Source organism: Ovis canadensis, chromosome 23 (assembly GCF_042477335.2).
Source record: "Ovis canadensis isolate MfBH-ARS-UI-01 breed Bighorn chromosome 23, ARS-UI_OviCan_v2, whole genome shotgun sequence".
NCBI classification, from domain to species: Eukaryota; Metazoa; Chordata; class Mammalia; order Artiodactyla; family Bovidae; genus Ovis; species Ovis canadensis.
Window position 1 is genome coordinate 33,478,688 of NC_091267.1, and position 18,128 is coordinate 33,496,815.

At 40.4% G+C, this 18,128-nt stretch overlaps 1 protein-coding gene across 8 annotated transcripts in view; it reads right to left on the reverse strand.

Annotated features, from left to right (window-relative positions):
• KIAA1328 (KIAA1328 ortholog) overlaps positions 1-18,128 on the reverse strand; it is a 423,903-nt gene that overhangs the window by 61,590 nt on the left and 344,185 nt on the right. The gene's annotated exons all lie outside the window — the stretch shown is intronic.

Below are 18,128 nucleotides of genomic sequence, written 5' to 3' on the forward strand. Positions count from 1 at the left end.
CTTGCAGATCATCTCATCTTACTTCTTTTTTGATAGATGCTTTTTATAGGAAAAGCTCTGGCTACTGTTTCATTTTTAAAAAAATGTTTTAAAAAATTTTATTGGAGTATAGTTGACTTATAATGCTGTGTTAGTTTCTGCCAAACAGCAACGTGCATCAGTTGTTACATATTCATAACTCTACTCTTTTAGATTCTTTTCTAATAGGTCATTATGGAGGACTAAGAACAGTTCCCTGTGCTACACAGTAGGTCCTTATTAGTTATCCATTTTATACATAGCAGTGTGTATATGTCAATCCCAATCTCCCAATTTATCCCTCCCCTCTGCTTCTGCTTTCCCCCCTAGTAAAACATAAGTTTGTTTTCTATATCTGTGACTTTATTTCTGTTTTGTAAATAAGTGCATCTGTGTCATTTTTTAAGGATTCCACATATACGTAGTATCATATGATATGTGTCTTTCTCTCTCTGACTTACTTCACTCAGTATGACAATCTCCAGGTCCATGTTGATGCAAATGGCATTATTCTTCTTTTCTTATGGCTCAGTAATATTCCATTATCTATATGTACCATATCATATTTGTGTGTGGATGATTTCCCACATTTACTGTATGTTTGCCTTTACCAGGCAAATGAGCTTTCCCATTTTTAATTTTCTTGTTTCTATTATAGCTGTGGTCTCTTTTTGTTTTCTTTTTACCCTGCCTAGAGAAGTTTCTTTAGCATTTGTTGTAAAGCTGTTTGGTGGTTATGAATTCTCTTAGATTTTGCTTGTCTGTAAAGCTTTTGATTTCTCTGTACAATCTAAATGAATGCCTTGCTGGGTAGAGTATTCTAGGTTGTACGTTTTCCCCTCTCATCACTTTATTATTTTTAAATTTTACTTTACAATACTGTATTGGTTCTGCCATATATCAACATGAATCCACCACGGGTGTACATGTGTTCCCAATCCTGAACCCCCCTCCCACTTTCCTCCCTATACCATCTCTCTGGGTCATCCCAGTGCACCATCTCCAAGCATCTTGTATCCTGCATTGAACCTAGACTGGCGATTCGTTTTTTATATGATATTATACATGTTTCAATGCCATTCTCCCAAATCATCCCACTCTCTCCCTCTCCCACAGAGTCCAAATGACTGTTCTATACATCTGTCTCTTTTGCTGTCAAATAAAGCATGCCACTCTCTTCTGGCCTACAGAGGTTCTGCTGAAAAATCAGCTTATAACCGTATAGGTATTACCTTGTATGTTATCTACTAGTTTTAATATTTTTTTCTTTGTATTTAATTTTTGTTAATTTGATCAGTATGTGTCTTGGCATGTTTCCCCTTGGGTTTATACTGTGTGGGACTCTCAGAGCTTCCTGGATGTGACTATTTCCTTTCCCATGTTATGATCTCTTCAAATATTTCCCTAGGCCCTTTGTCTCCTGGGACCCCTATAATGCAGATGTTGGTGTGTTTAACGTTGTCCCAGAGGTCTCTGAGACTGTCCTCATTTCTATTCATTCTTTTTCTTTATTCTTTTCTGCAGCAGTGATCTCCACCACTCTGTCTTCCAGCTCCCTTCTTTGCTCTTATGCCTCAGTTATTCTACTATTGATTCCTTCTAGTGTATTTCACATTTCAGTTATTGTGTTGTTTATCTCTGTTTGTTCTTTAAATCTTCTTTTTGTTAAACATTTCTTGTACCTTGTTGGCCTGTGTCTCCATTCTTTTTCCAAGATTTTGGATCTTTATTATTATTATTTTGATGCTTTTTCAGGTAGATTGTCTATCTCCTCTTTATTTAGTTGTTCCTGTAGGTTTTTATCTTGTTCCTTTGTCTGTAACACATATTTCTCTGTTGACTCGTTTTGTCTAACTTACTGTGTTTATGGTCTCCTTTCCACAGGCTGCAGGATCGTAGTGCCTCTTGCTTCTGGTGTATGTCCCCTGGTGGGTGAGGTGCATCCAGGGGCTTGTGCAGGCTTCCTCATGGAAGGGACTGGTGCCCTGTGGTGGGTGGAGTTGGGTCTTGTCCTTCTAGTGGGCAGGGCTGTGTCAGGGAATGTGTTGGGGATGGGGTAAGCTCAGGATGACTTTAGGCAGCCTGTCTGCTGATGGGTAGGGCTGTGTTCCTGTCTTGCTGGTTGCTTGACTGGAGGCGTTCCAATACTGGAACCTGCAGGTTGTTGAGTGGTTCCAAATGGGGACCCCCCTGAGAGAGCTCACACAAATTAATACTCCCCGATGCCTCCGCTAACAATGTCTTTGTCTCCACAGTGAGCTATGGTCAATCTCTGTCTCTCTAAGAGATCCTCCAAGACCCCTGGGTAGGTAAACCCAGGTTCCTATGGAGGTACTGCTTTCTGCTAGGTCCCAGTGAATGTAAAATCTTGTGTGTGCCCTCCGAGAGTGGAGTCTCTGTTTCCCCCAGCCCTGTGGAGCTTTTACCTAAGCCCTGCTGGCCTTCAAGACTAAATGTTGGCAGTTCTTCCACCCAATTCCAGACCCTCAGACAGCCTTAGAGGGCTATTTTAAATGTGTGTGTTTATTGCTTGGTGAGAGGGCTGTTTTTAGTATGAATGTTTGCCACCTCTTTCCTCAGCGTATGCTGGCCATTATCCTCTTGATATGGGGGTTTGGCTGGTGTGGTGACCAGAGCCTTCCCTGGATATTGAGCTTGTGGGGGCTCCCCTTCGCTCTGTAGTTGTCACTGCTCTGTCAGAGGCAGGGTCTGCTCCCGAGCTGCTGTAGTAGAGGCCCCAGATCTTATTCTTGCTGTGCTTCTCATCTGTGGTGCAGGTCTGGGGCACTCCCACGGGGAGAGAAGACACTGAGAATTCCTCCTCCGGCGCTATTCATCTGTGGGTATGCTTTCTTGTGTCGTTTTTCACCTGCTGTGTGAGCTCCGTTACTGTGTTGCTGGCACTGCTCTCAGCCCCACTGTAACAGTGTGTATGCCAGCAGTTGGCCCTGGTGTCTTATCAGGCTTTGTCTTCACTGGGCCGCCAGCATAAATCCACTCAAATCAGGTCTCAGGATTGCAGGAATCCTGGATCTGGACCCACTGCAGGCACTACAGGGGCAGCTCAGACTGACTTGGTCCACTCCTGACTGTAGTGCTGACAAGTTCCACAGCTGCTACAACCAGATCTGTCTCAGTTGTGGGGGCACTTGTCCATTCAGCTGTTCCGCAGGTGCTGAGTTTATGAAGATGGTCACAGCTATTTAATCTGTGGTTCGTGCAGCACCAGGGAGAGATTTCAGACCTTCTTCCTTCCTTGCATAGTCCCTGGGGTTCCGCTTGGGTTTCAGCCTCACCTCTGTGCGTGGGCCACCCACAGGCATCTGCTCCCCACCTAAGTGAGAGGGGGCAGAGGCAGCGACTGAGATGCACTGGCGCTTTGGAGGGAGGGGGGAGAGGTGGCAACTGGCTGGGGTGCGTGTGCTCACCCAGGCAGGAGCGGGGGAGGCAGCAGCCGACTGGGATGAGGCTGTGACGGCGGCTCTGCCCTTCATGCCTCACTCAACAGTGGCGCTTCACTTCTACAGCATTCTGGGCTTCTTCCAGCAGCATTCCTGGTTGTGGAGCTCCTCACTCCTATCCCCTCAGGCTGTCTCCGGGCAGCCAACAGCAGTCCTCCTCTTGTCGGGTCTGCTCTCCAAACCCCATGTTCCACACCAGTGCCCCTGTCCACACTGGCAGACACACGTCTGAGGCTGAGGTGCGCAGGGTTACACACAGCCCACCTGTGAACGTCTCGCTCTGTCCCGCCTGCCACAGACCGGCTGTGGCACTCTCCTCCAGAACCCAAGTCCCCCCTTCTGCCTCAGCTGATCTCCCCACAGTGAGGAGGGTCCCCTGGGTGCAGGAACCTCTCCTCTCCTCCAGTTCCTCATCCCCGCAACCCAGACCCACAGATCCTGTCCTGCTTCCTCTTCTTTCCTTTTCTATCTTTCATCTTTTCCTGTGCTTTCAGGTGTCCAGGGTCCTCTGCCAGCGTTCAGCAGGTGCTCTGCGAGAACTGTTCCATTTGCAGATGTATTCTTGATGCCTCTGTGGGAAGATGTGAACTCCACATGCTGCCACTCCGCCATTTTATCCTTCTCCCTCCTTCTTCTTAATGTTATTTTCCACATAATATTATGTAGAATATTTTGTGTATTCCAAAAATACACAAAACATTCTTGTATTTTTCTTGGAAGACTATGAGAATCTCATTCACAATTTTCTGGTTCCTAGGAAACTGTTGCCCAAACTGTGGAAGAAGTTATTTGGGAAGAGTCACTATCTCTTTGAGGAAATGGTGAATATTCAAAAGATCTGAAAAGACAGCTTTGGTGTGTTAGGAATACCAGATCAGGAATACCATATGCTAACTCAGGGAATGGCAGGGTTTAGCTGTGACCGGAGAAAACCAGGCCTGCATAAAGAGTCTTACATCTGTGGAGATTAGCATCAAAACAATTACCAAGATCCTGGTATTTAAAAGCCATACTCAATACTGACTGTTCTCTATCATGTAGAGATGTAAAAAACCAGCTGGCCAAAAGCACAGTTCAGACTTCTTATACACAAACCTGTGGGACCCTCAACCCAAACCAGTACTTTCTAATAGTGGACATTAACTCCATCAGTTCATACAATGCATGAGTCAGTAAATGTTGACCAAGTAAGTACCTAATGATGCACAGGGGCTAGTACCAGGATTAAATTCAGGCTTAGTTTATGGAGGGGAAGGAAGATGTGAGTAAGAAATGAGACACTGAACAATCTGGTGAAGAACCATAAATAACTCAAGGCAGTATAAAACATTGTAAGGTATTAATAACAGCCAATAGATAACAGTGCTTAGTATGGGCCTGTTACTGTTCTAAGCCTTTTCCATATACCATATATTCATTTTCCTTTTTTAAAAAATTGCTTCATTGAAGTATAATTTAAATACCATAAAATGTATCCCTCTAAGTGTACAGTTTGATAAACAGTAGTAAATTTACATAGCCAGTTTTTAATATTTTTGTCATGCGTTTGCTTTTGTCATTCAATTTTAAAGTATTTCATCACTCCAAAAGGTTTCCTTATACCCATTTATAGTCAGTCTCTTCTCTCTGACTGTTCTGCTCATATCCCCTTCCAGCTCTATCTCTATAGTTTTGCCACTTCTAAACATTACTTATGTTTATCCTCATAAAAACCCTTTGTGACATATACTATTTCTTAATATCTAGTTACAGATGGTGAAAACAAACTGTAGGGGACTTAAATGAACCACCCAAGGTCACAAAGCTAGTAAGTGACCAGCATTTGATCCTAGAGTTTTCACCATTATGCTATATTGCTGAGAAATATAATATGAAAAGTCTGAGGAATTAAGAAGTGGGAGAGATCATATCCAGCTTCAGGGTTAGGGAAGATCTGATGCAGGAGGTGGAATTTTGAAAGAAAGGAACAGAGAGCATGGAGTTCACAAAAGCATTAAATTAAAAAACCTTATAGCTAAATATTTAATAAATTCAGGAAATAGTTCTTGAGCATCACTATGTCCTTTGCTAATCACTTTAAATAACTTAACCTGCATTATTTTATTAATCTTTATAGCAGTTCGTAAATTATGTTATTGTCCTCATCTTATACATAAAGAAGTGGATACTGTGAAAAGGGCAAGCAGCCTGTCCAATATCACACAGGGCTGGTCAGAACAAGGCTGGGCTTTGAATACAGTTAAGGTTGATTTGATTCTGAATTGCAAACTCTTAGACACCATGTTAGTTGGGCTCAAAAATAAAACAAAGCAGCAACAACAATTTTAAAAAATCCACACTGGTCTGTGGAAAGATTATTCTTGTATCAGAGCTTAGAACAGAATGGAACAGAGAGAATGGAGGCAGGAAAAGCAGTTCACCATGACTACAACTACTGGGTGCGATCCTGGGTGACGGAAGGGAAGACATGGAATTTGGAAAATTGGCACCGGTGAACCTATTTGCAGGGCAGAAATAGAGACACAGACGTAGAGAATGCACTTGCGGACACAGCGGGGAAGGAGAGGGTAGGACGGACTGAGCGAGCAGCACTGACCTACATACACTGCCATGAGTGAAACAGATAGTGGGAAGCTGCTGAAGAACACAGGGGCCCACCCGGGTGCTCCGTGACAACCAAGATGGCTGGGACGGGTGGTGGGGGTGGGAGGGAGGCTCAACAGGGAGGGAGTATACACACACACACACACACACACACACACATGCACTTAAAGCTGATTAGTGCTGTTGTATGGCCGAAACCAACACAACATTGAAAAGCAATTATCCTCCAATTAAAAAAAACACAACACACTTATAATGAACATCAGAGCTTAGCCTGGCCTAGCTTAAGTGTGCTCACAACATTGACATTAGCCTATAGCAGGGGAATATCTAAAACAAAGTCTATTTTATGATAAAGTGTTGAATATCTAAAAAAAGAATAATAATAATAGGAAGAGAAACAACTGGGAGGGATTTGTGGCTGAGGCGAGGGGGAAGAAGAAATGCCTGGTAGTAATAAGAGAAATATCTTGTTCATCACTATTACACAAAACTTGAACATTAGTCTTTTTATTCTCTGCTTTGATACTTCTTGCAAAAACTTGGTTGAGACAATTGATATTTGATGGGAAAAATCTTTTTAAGAAATTTTAATAGAGTACAGAGACTTCTATATTCTTCATAAATACACAGAATTATGAGGAATCCTTCATAATTGCAGGCACAATAATGTATGTATATATGCTCATTCATTTTTCTAGGTCAAGGGACCATAGTTTTCATTAAATTCTGAAAGAGACTCCAAAAAGTTAAGAATGATTGCTCTAAGGCATAGGGCAAATTTACCTCTTTTTGTTAATTCTTTAAGCTCTATTCCTTATTAAGTTTACAGAAAGCTATATATAAGCTTTTAATATTTATTCCTTCTATAAAATTTAATATTAAGTATACCAACAATTACATATAGTTAATGCATATTCATAGAATGACATATCTCTCTCTTAACACACACACACAATGTACACATTTTAAAAACAAAAGTGCTGTTAAGACTATCATCCATTAGGCTGATACTTTTCACACATAAAGGCATATGTTTATACATATGTAAATATATGTGAATATATTTATGTAAATAAACACACATATATCTTTGCATACACAGATGGAATTGAATATACTGGATCATATCCTGTTTATTCAGAGCTGGGGATATGTCTGCTCATCCATCAATCAACATCTTACGATAAGAGAACTTCTTTGAGTCCAATGTTTAAGAAAAATCCATTTCTGGGCCTTTGTTTCATTTTGCATTTTTAAAATAGCTGAGCTATATTATAGTATTCAGTATAGTTTAAAGAATAAACATTAAAGAAAACACCAAGGTAAGCCCTTTCTAGATCAAGAAAAAGTACTGGCGGCATGCCACCTGGAAGCATCACCAATACACATCTCTGATTACAATCTCTTTTTGCCTCCAAGAGCCAGCCACTAGTCTTTTAATTATTACCTTTCTTCTTTATAGGTTTACCACTTTAGGTATGCATCCCAGAATGGCTTAGTTTTGATGCTTTAAAACTTTATACAAAGAGAAATATATATATATATATATTCTTTTTGAGACTTCTTTTGCTCAGCATTATGTCTGTGAGATGAGTCTGTGTTGATGGTTTACATACCTGCAGTCTGTTTCCATTGCTATACGGTATTCCATTGCATGCATTTATGACTTATCTCCTTTGCGACTAACGGGCACTTGGAGTGTTTCTGGTTTGGGGCTATTTTGAAGAACGCTGCTGTGACAGAGGCTGCTAGTTATCCACCACAATGCACACAGCTAGACTACATTCCCTGCTCTCCCTTGTAACTAGGTATGGTTATATGGAAAACTAGTGGACACTGTTGGTGCCATTTCAGGCCTATTAAAAATCTTGAAACCTCTCATATGTAGTTTTTCATACCCCTACTCCTCCTCGTTGACTTTCTATGGCGGGGCCAACAGTTTCTTACACAAACTCTTTTAGCAAACAAAGGGAGAAAAGACTTTCTGACTTATTTAAAAAGAAAATTGTGGTAAAAAACATATTTACCATTTTAATGTGTAAAATTAGGGGCTTCCCAGGTGGCGCTAAGTGGTAAAAAACCTCCCTGCCAAAGCAGGAGACACAAGAGACGCGGGTTTGATCCTTGGGTCGCGAGGATCCCCTGGAGAAGCGCATGACAACCCACTCCAGTATTCTCGCCTGGAGAATCTCATGGACAGAGGAGCCTGGTGGGCTACAGTTCATGGGGTCACAAAGAGTCAGACACAACATAAGCGACTTAGCATGCATGCATGCAATGCGTACAATTCACTGGCATTAGGTGCATTATAATGAATGTTGTGTAACCATTGCAATGCTCTAGTTCCACAACTTTTCACTACTATAAATGGAAACCCTGTACCAAATAAGCAGTCATTCTCCATTTTCCCTTCCCCCACAGCCCCTGTGAACCACTTAACGTCCTTTGTCTATTTTGGGTAGTTATATAAATAGAATCATACAACATGATTCCATCAACATGGTCTTTTGTGTCTGACTACCTTCAGTGAGCACGATGTCATTGAGGTATATCCACACTGTAGCATGGATAAGAAGTTTATTCCTTCCTACGGTTAAATTATATTCTACTGTATGGATTTTTTACATTTTGTTTCATCTGTTCATGGACATTTGGGTTCTTCCCACCTTTTGCATATTATGAATAGAGTTGTTATGATAACGTGTGTAAGATTTGCTTGAAAGCATTTGAGTGGAACTGACAAGTTTTGTGGTAATTCTGTGTTCATGTATTGAGGAATTATCAAAGTGTTTTCTACAGTGCTCCTCAATTTTAAAGTCCCAGCAGCGATGTATGAGGGTTCTGATTTCTCTACATATTCTCTAACTTTTCTTTTTCTTGCCATGCGTAGAAAATACATTTATTATTTTAATTTTGGGGGCATCCTGGGTATCTCGGCTGGTAAAGAATCCACCTGCAATGCAGAAGACCCCAGTTTGATCCCTGGGTCAGGAAGTTGCCCTGGAGGAGGGATTGGTTGCCCACTCTTGTATTCTTGGGCCTCCCTAGTGGCTCAGATGGTGAAGAATCCACCTGCAATGCAGGAAACCTAGGTTCAGTCCCTGGGTTGGGAAAAGGGCATGGCAACCCATTCCAGTATTCTTGCCTGGAGGAGCCTGGAGGGCTACCCTTGCATGGGGTTGCATGACTGAGTGACTGAACACACAGCACATTTTAATTTTTGATTTCTTGACTATTCTTTTTATTGGAGTACAGTTGTTCCACCCTGCTGTGTCAGTTTCTGCTGTACAGCAAAGTGAATCAGCCATGTGCATACATATATTTGGTGCTTCCTTGGTGGCTCAGATGGTAAAGAATCTGCCTGCAATGGAGGAGACCCAGGTTCAATCCCTGGGTTGGGAAGATCCCTTGGAGAAAGGAATGGCTATCCACTCCAGTATTCTTGCCTGGAGAATTTCATGGACAGAGAAGCCTGGTGGGCTATGGGGTTCAGTCTATGGGGTTGCAAAGAGTTGGAGATGACCGAGCAACAAACACTTTCACTTTTCTTATCTAAATGGCCTCTCTTGGGTTGCCTCCCCATTTGGGTCACCACCGAGCACTGAGTAGAGTTCCCTGTGTTGCACAGTAGGTTCTCATTAGGTATCTATTTTACACATAGTAATGTATATATGTAAGTTCCAGTCTCCCAATTCATCCCACCCATCTCCTTTCCCCCTTGGTATCCATACATTAGTTCTCTATGTCTTGTCTCTAATTCTGCTTTGCAAATAAGATCATCTTTATCATTTTTCTAGATTATATATATATATATATATACACACACATTACTATACAATATTTTTTTCTTTCTGACTTACATCACTCTGTATGACAATCTCTAGGTCAATCCATGTTTCTGCAAATGACACAACTGCATTCCTTTTTATGGCTGAGTAATATTTCATTATATGTATGTATCACATATTCTTTTTCTTTTTTTTTTAAACTAGAGAGTAATTTGGAGAAGGCAATGGCAACCCATTCCAGTACTCTTGCCTGGAAAACCCCATGGGCAGAGGAGCCTGGTAGGCTGCAGTCCATGGGGTCGCGAAGAGTCGGACACGACTGAGCGACTTCCCTTTCACTTTTCACTTTCCTGCATTGGAGAAGGAAATGGCAACCCACTCCAGTGTTCTTGCCTGGAGAATCCCAGGGACGGGGGAGCCTGGTGGGCTGCCATCTATGGGGTCGCAGAGTCGGACACGACTGAAGTGACTTAGCAGCAGCAGCAGAGAGTAATTTCTCCACAATGCTGTATTGGTTTCTGCTGCACCACAACATGTATCAGCCATAAGCATATATGTATGTATAGATACATATATCCCTTCCCTCTTGAACCTCTCCTCCCTCAATTCCACCCCTCTAGGGCATCACAGAGTGCCAGGCTGGCTGAGCTCCCTGTGCCACACAGCAGCTTCCCATCCACTCCACACATGGCAGTGTACAATGTCAATGCTATTCTCTCGACCTGTCCCACCCTCTCCTTCCCCCACTGTGTTCAGAAGACTCTCCTCTACGCCTGTATCTCTATTCCTGTCCTGAAGTATGTTCATCAGTACCACTTTTCCAGATTCCATATACATGGATTAACATACAATATTTGTTTTTCTCTTTGGTTCACCCACCTCATCTCAACAGACTCATATTTGTTTTTTTTTATGGCTGAGTAACATTCTATTGTGTATATATATATATGTATATATAGACAGATATACCTCAACTTCTTTATCTATTTATCTGTTGATGGACATCTAGATTCCTTCCATGTCCTGGTTATTGTAAACAGTGCTTCAATGAACACTGGGGTACATGGGCCTTTTTCAATTATGGTTTTCTCAGGGCATATGCCCAGTAGTGGGATTGCTGGGTCATATGGTAGCTTTATTCCTAGTTTTTAAAAGTAATCTCCATACTGTTCTCCATATTGGTTGTATCAATTTACATTTCCACCAACAACTGTGCAAGACAGTTCCCTTTTCACCACACCCTCTCCAGCATTTATAGTTTGTAGAATTTTGATAATGGCATTGAAACATGCACACTATCATGTAAGAAATGAATCACCAGTCTAGGTCCGATACAGGATACAGGATACTTGGGGCTGGTGCACTGGGATGACCCAGAGAGATGATATGGGGAGGGTGGTGGGAGTGGGGTTCAGGATTGGGAACTCCTGTACACCTGTGGCAGATTCATGTCAATGTATGGCAAAACAATTTTAAAGTAAAAAAAATTAATAAAAAATAAAGAGAAAAAAAAAAGGTCATTCTGACTGGTGGGAGTTACTACCTCATTGCAATTTTTATTTGCATTTCTCTAATAATGAGCGATGTTGAGCATCTTTTCATGTATTTATTGGCCATATGTATGTCTTCTTTGGAGAAACGTCTGTTTGGGTCTTCTGCCCATTTTTTGATTGGGTTGCTTGTTTTTCTGGTATTGATCTGGCTTGTATATTCTGGAAATTAATCCTTTGTCATTGCTTCATCTGTGATTTTTTTCTCCCATTCTGAGTGCTGCCTTTTCATCTTGCTTACAGTTTTCTTTGCTGTGCAAAAGCTTTTAAGTTTAATTAGGCCCCATTTGCTTATTTATTTTTTTTAATTTCCATTAGTTTGGGAGGTGGGTCAAAGAGGATCTTTCTGCAATTGATGTCAAAGAGTGTACTGCCTAACTTATCCTAGAAGAGTTTTACAGTTTCTGACCTTACATTTAGGTCTTTCATCCATTTTGAGATTATTTTTGTGTATGATGTTAGGAAGTGTTCTAATTTCACTCTGTTACATGTAGCTGTCCAGTTTCTCAGCACTTATTGAAGAGGTTGTCTTTTCTGCATTGTATATTTGTGTTTCCTTTATTTAAGATAACGTGCCCATAGGTGTATGGGTTTATCTCTGGGATTTCTATCTTGTTCCATTTGATCTATACTTTTGCTTTTGTGCTAGTACCATACTGTCTTGATGACTGTACTTTGTAATACAGTCTGAAATCAGGAAGATTGATTTATCCAGCTCTGTTTTTCTTTCTCATGATGGCTTTGGCTATTTGGGGTCTTTTGTGATTCCATACAAATTGTAAACTTTTTGGTTCAAGTTCTGAGAAAAATGCCATTGATAATTTGATAGGGATTGTGCTGAATCTGTAGATTGCTTTGGGTAGCATAGTCATTTCCACAATATTCATTCTTCCAATCCAGTAATATGGTATATCTCTCTATCTATTTGTGTCATTCTTGATTTCATTGATCAGTGTCTTATAGTTTTCTGCATACAGGTGTTTTGTTTCCTTAGGTATTTTTATTCCAAGGTATTTTATTCTTTTTGTTGCAGTGGTGAACAGGATTGTTTCCTTATTTTCTCTTTCTGATTTTTCATTTTTAGTATACAGGAATGCAAGGGATTTCTGTATATTAACTTTATATACAGACTTAACTAAATTCATTGATTTGGTGTTATTGTTGTTCAGTCGCTAACTTGTGTCTGGCTTTTTATGATCCCATGGACTGCAGCATGCCAGAGTCCCCTGTCCTTCATTATCTCCCAGAGTTTGCTCAGATTCATGTCCACTGAGTCAGTGATGCTATCTGACTATCTTATCCTCTGTTGCCTGCATCTCCTTTTGCCTACAATCTTTCCCAGCATCAGGGTCTTTTCCAACAAGTTGGTTCTTTGCACTAGCTGGGCAAAGTATTAGAGCTCTAGCTTCAGCACCAGTCCTTCCAATGAATATTCAGGGTTGATTTCCTTTAGGATCGACTGGTTTGATCTCCTTGCAGTCCAAGGGACTCTCAATAGTCTTGACCAGCACCACACTTCAAAAGCATCAATTCATTGGTACTCAACCTTCTTTATGGTCCAACTCTCATATCTGTACATGACTACTGGAAAAAGCACAGCTTTGACTATTTGGATCTTTGTTGGAAAAGTGATGTCTTTGCTTTTTAATAGGCTGTCCAGGTTTTTCATAGCTTTTTTCCCAAGGAGCAAGTGTCTTAACTTCATGGCTGCAGTCACCATCTGCAGTAATTTTGGAGCCCAAGAAAATATAATCTGTCACTGCTTTCACTGTTTCCCCTTCAATTTGCCATGAAGTGATGGGACCAGATGCCATGATTGTAGTGTTTTAAATGTTGAGTTTTAAGCCAGCTTTTTCATTCTCCTCTTTCACCTTCATCAAGAGGCTCTTTAGTTCCTCTTCTCTTTCTGCCTTTAGAGTGGTATCATCTGTATATCTGAGGTTGCTGATATTTATCCTGGCAATCTTGATTCCAGCTGAGCTTTATCTAGTCTGGCATTTTGTATCCTGTACTCTGCATATAAGCTGTATAAACAGGGTGACAATACATAACCTGGTTGTACTCCTTTCCTAACTTTGAACCAGTCTGTTGTTCCATGTCCAATTCTGTTGCTTCTTTACCTGCATACAGGTTTCTCAAGAGAGTTCAAGTAGTCTGGTATTCCCATATCTTTAAGAATTTTTCACAGTTTGTTGTGATCCACACAGTTAAAGGCTTTAGCATAGTCAAAAAGCAGAAGTAGATGTTTTTCTAGAATTCCCTTGCTTTTTCTATGATCCAATGGATGTTGGCAATTTGATCTCTTGCAACTGTTCAGTGTACAAGTCTTTTAATCTTGGTTAAATTTATTGCTAGGTATTTTATTGTTTTGATGCTGTTATAAAGGGAATTGTTTTCTTACTCCTTTTCAGTAGTTCATTACTAGTATATACAAATACAACAGATTTTTGTGCTAAACTCTATTCTGAAACTCTGTTAAATTCATTTATTAGCTCTAACAGCTTTGGTGCAATTAGTTCCAGCAGTTTTTTCTCTTTTTTTTTTTTTTGCATTCTCTAGGATATTCTCTATATAAAACCATGTCATCTGGGAATGCAGTTTTAATTCTTCCTTTCCAATTTGAGTATGTTTTGTTTCTTTTTTTTACCTAATTTTTCTGTCTATGCCTTCTTAAAAAATAGAAAACTTCCAGTAACATGTTGAACAGAAGTGGCAAAAGTGGGAATATTTGCCTTGTTCTTGATCTTAGAGGGAAGTCTTTCACGACTGAATACGACATTAGTTGTGGGCTTTTCATAGATGTCCCTCATTATGTTGAAGAAGTTTCCTTCTACTCCTATTTTATTATTGTTTTTATCATGGAGTGTCAGATTTTGTCAAATGATTTTTCTCTGTTAACATGATCATATTTTTTATTTTTATTAATATGGTATTTTTATTATGAAATACTTTTAATACGATAAACCACCTGTATGATGAATTCCCAGGCTAAATCGTATTTGATCATGATATATAATTCTTTTAATATGCTGCTGCAATCAGTTTGCTATTGTTGAGGATATTTTCATCCATATTCACAATGGATTTTGGTCTATAGTTTTCTTGTGATGTCTTTGACTTTGTTTTCAGAATAATGCTGATAAAATGATTCACTCATTTTAATGAGTGAATAAGTATCCCTTCCTCTGCTATATTTTTGGGAAGAGTCTGAAAAAGATTTGTCTTAATTCTTCTCGACTATTTGATACAATTCAGCAGCGAAGCCATCCAATTTTGAGCTTGCTTTCGTTGGGAACTTTGTGATTACTGGTTTAATCTATTTGCTAACAGGTTTATTCAGATGTTTTACATTTCTTAAGTCAGTTTTGGTACTTTGTGTATTTTTAGGAATGTGTCCATTTCACCTAGGTGTGTTGGCTTTTAATTGTCTATTGTTTGTCTCAACTGTTATTTTTTACCCCAGGTGGCAGTGGTGTTTTCATTTGGCTTTCAATGTTTTCAAGGAATGTCCTACATACAGCTGCTTCTCTGTCTTGAAAAAGTTTACACGTAGGAAAAACAAAGGCGATCTCCATGTATCAGCCCTTTGGGAAATCCACAGACAGGATGAAACAGATAAACACAACTCCTTGAGAATAAGGTCTGCTTCCTCTGGGACCAGGTACTCACACCTGGAACTCGGCTGTTATATATAAGACTGCTGCTACGCTGTAGAGGGGAGTAGGGTGAGGATAAATTAAAACTTTGTAAAGTTCTCCTACCATGGTTCAGTGGCCTTTTTCCCAGTTAAGCATTTGCTTGGTTTCCATAAATCATTCACCATTTTCCAGAGCTTTGGTAATGTGGGTTCTGACAGTATGTGCCAGGTTTTCCAGTGTTTCTGTGGAGGGACAAGCTCCTGGAAGTCCCTATGCTGCCATCTTGCTGACATGCTCCTGACTCATTGATGATGCTAGCATAACTCTAATACCAAAACCTGACAAGGTCATTACCAAAAAAAAAAAAAAAGGACGTTATGCACCAGTATCTCCCAATCAGTGTAATTCATCAAGTTAAAAGAATAAGGAAGAAAACGCAAGATCATCTCAATAGGTGCAGAAAAAAAAAGACTTGATGAAATTCAACACTCATTACCATAAAGGCTCTCAGCAAATGAGGAGGAAACTTTCTTAACCTGGTAAAGGGCATTTACAGAAAGCCTACATTTAAATCATACTTAATGGTGAAGGACAGTCTGCCTTCCCTGTGACACTGGGAACAAGGTATCAAGTCCACTTTTACCATTTTATCTTACATTGTTAATAGAATCTAGAGAGTACAGTGAAATAAGAAGTAAAAGGCATAAAAAGACTGGAAAGAGAGTAACTGTTATGGACTGAATTGTGCTTCCAGCCCCACCCCACCCCACCGCTCTCAGCAATTTAAATGCAGAAGTCCTAAGCCCCAGTACAGCTCAGAATGCGACTATATTTGAAGACAGGGCCTTTAAAGAGGTATGTGCTATGTGCTTAGTCTCTCAGTCATGTCTGACTCTTTGTGACCCCATGGACTGTAGCTCACCAAGCTCCTCTGTCCATGGGGATTCTCCAGGCAAGAATACTGGAGTGGGTTGCCATACCCTCCTCCAGGGGATCTTCCCAACCCAGGGATCGAACCCAGGTCTCCCACATTGCAGATGGATTCTTTACCCTCTGAGCCACCAGAGAAGCCCTTTTAAACAGGTAATGAAGGCCAAATGAAGTTATATGGGTGGGCCATAATCCAGTAAGACTCTGTCCTTATAAGAAAAGGGAGACACACCAAGGATGCACATTCACAGCAAACAGGGCATGTGAGGACACACTGAGAAGGCAGCCACGTGCAAACCAAGGAGAGAGGGCTCACGGGGAATGACTGGAAAGGAACACAAGGAAGCTTTCATGAATAATGGAAATGCGCTATTTCTTAACCATGTGGGTATATAGAAGTGTCAAGGTTTATCAAACCGTACTCTTCAGTCCTATGCAATTTTATTGTATAAAAATTAAATCTCAATTAGAATAAAAGAAATGGAAGAAAAACCCATAGTATTCTCGGCTTTCAAGCAGTGCTTTTTAAGACCCCTACTTCACTGACATCTCTAATATTACCGATCAATCAACATAAGGGCTTTGAAGGGACCAGCATGTACACTTCTTAAACCACTAAATCATTGTAGGCACTGAGGTCAAAGATCTCATTGATTACATCCTTGTTGTGGAAAAATAAGGCAAGGACACAGAAAAGAAAACTAATACATATACAGTTGACCTTTGAACAACGTGGGGGTTAATCCAAGTATAACTTAGAGGTGGCCCTCCGTACAGGCAGTTCTTCCACATTTACAGATTCAATCAACCAAAGACTGTGTAGAATTGCAGTATTTACTACTGAAAGGATTCCACATGTAAGGGGATTCTGGCAGCTCAACCCTGAGTAGTTTAAGGGTCAACTGTAATATATTAATTCATTAAACAAATACATTATGAGCACTACCATGTGTTAAGCAACGTTCAAGGAGACGTGGAAACAACGGTGAACATAAGGAGTGCTTATATTCTCTTGGGAAAAGACACAAAACATACATGATAAGTAAGTAAATTATATAGTATTTTGAGATACTTCTATTGCAGAGAATAGGCAATGTAGAGCCTCTGGCTTAAGAGACTATTCAATACATAGCAACTTCATCTCTGAATGTTGGTCTCTTGCGATTGAATCTCTTTTCTGAGTGGGCTAGGCAGGATGATTTAATATATGTGGTGAGGTTTATTCATAGCTCTGCAGTATGCTTGTCTTCTGTGTTCTGATGATCAAAGTATCAAGTTTTAACAAATCTGTTACCTCAGACTATTGGGAACCAGGAGTAAGATATTATGGCATTCTTTCTAACGATTAGACATATAATAATAATGCTAATAATAAAAGAAACATAAATAAATGCTCCTTAGGGGCAAAATGGAAATTGTTTCTATATTTTAGATAATCCCACTTGCTTATTTTTTTAAAATCAGGACCTCTATATTAATCTAACATGGATTGCAAAGAACACAGATCATTGCAAGCATGGGCTTACTTAGAGGGAGAACTAGGAACTTCAGAGATTATTCTTCACTGGGATTATTCCTTCACTTCCAGTAAAAGAAAACTGTGTTTGGGAGTCGCTCAGGGAGTCTCAACCAGTGACAGCTGTTGTATATTATGTAAACTAGAAAACTTGAGAGACAAAATGCAGGGCATGGTCAATATCATCAGGTAAATCCAACTTACTCTAGGTTCAGTTCAGTTCAGTTGCTCAGTCCTGTCCAACTCTTTGCAACCCCATGGAATGTAGCACGCCAGGCCTCCCTGTCTATCATCAACTCTCAGAGCTTGCTCAAACTCATGACCATTGAGTCAGTGATTCCATCCAACCATCTCATCCTCTGTTGTCCCCTTCTCTTCCTGCCTTAAATCTTTCCCAGCATCAGGGTCTTTTCCAAGGAGTCAGTTCTTTGCATCAGGTGGTCAAAGTATTGGAGTTTCAGCCTCAGCATCAGTCCTTCCAACAAACATTCAAGACTGATTTCCTTTAGGATGGACTGGCTGGGTCTTCTTGCAGTCCAAGGGCCTCTCAAGAGTCTTTTCCAACACCACAGTTCAAAAGCATCGATTCTTTGGCACTCAGCTTTCTTTATAGTCCAAGT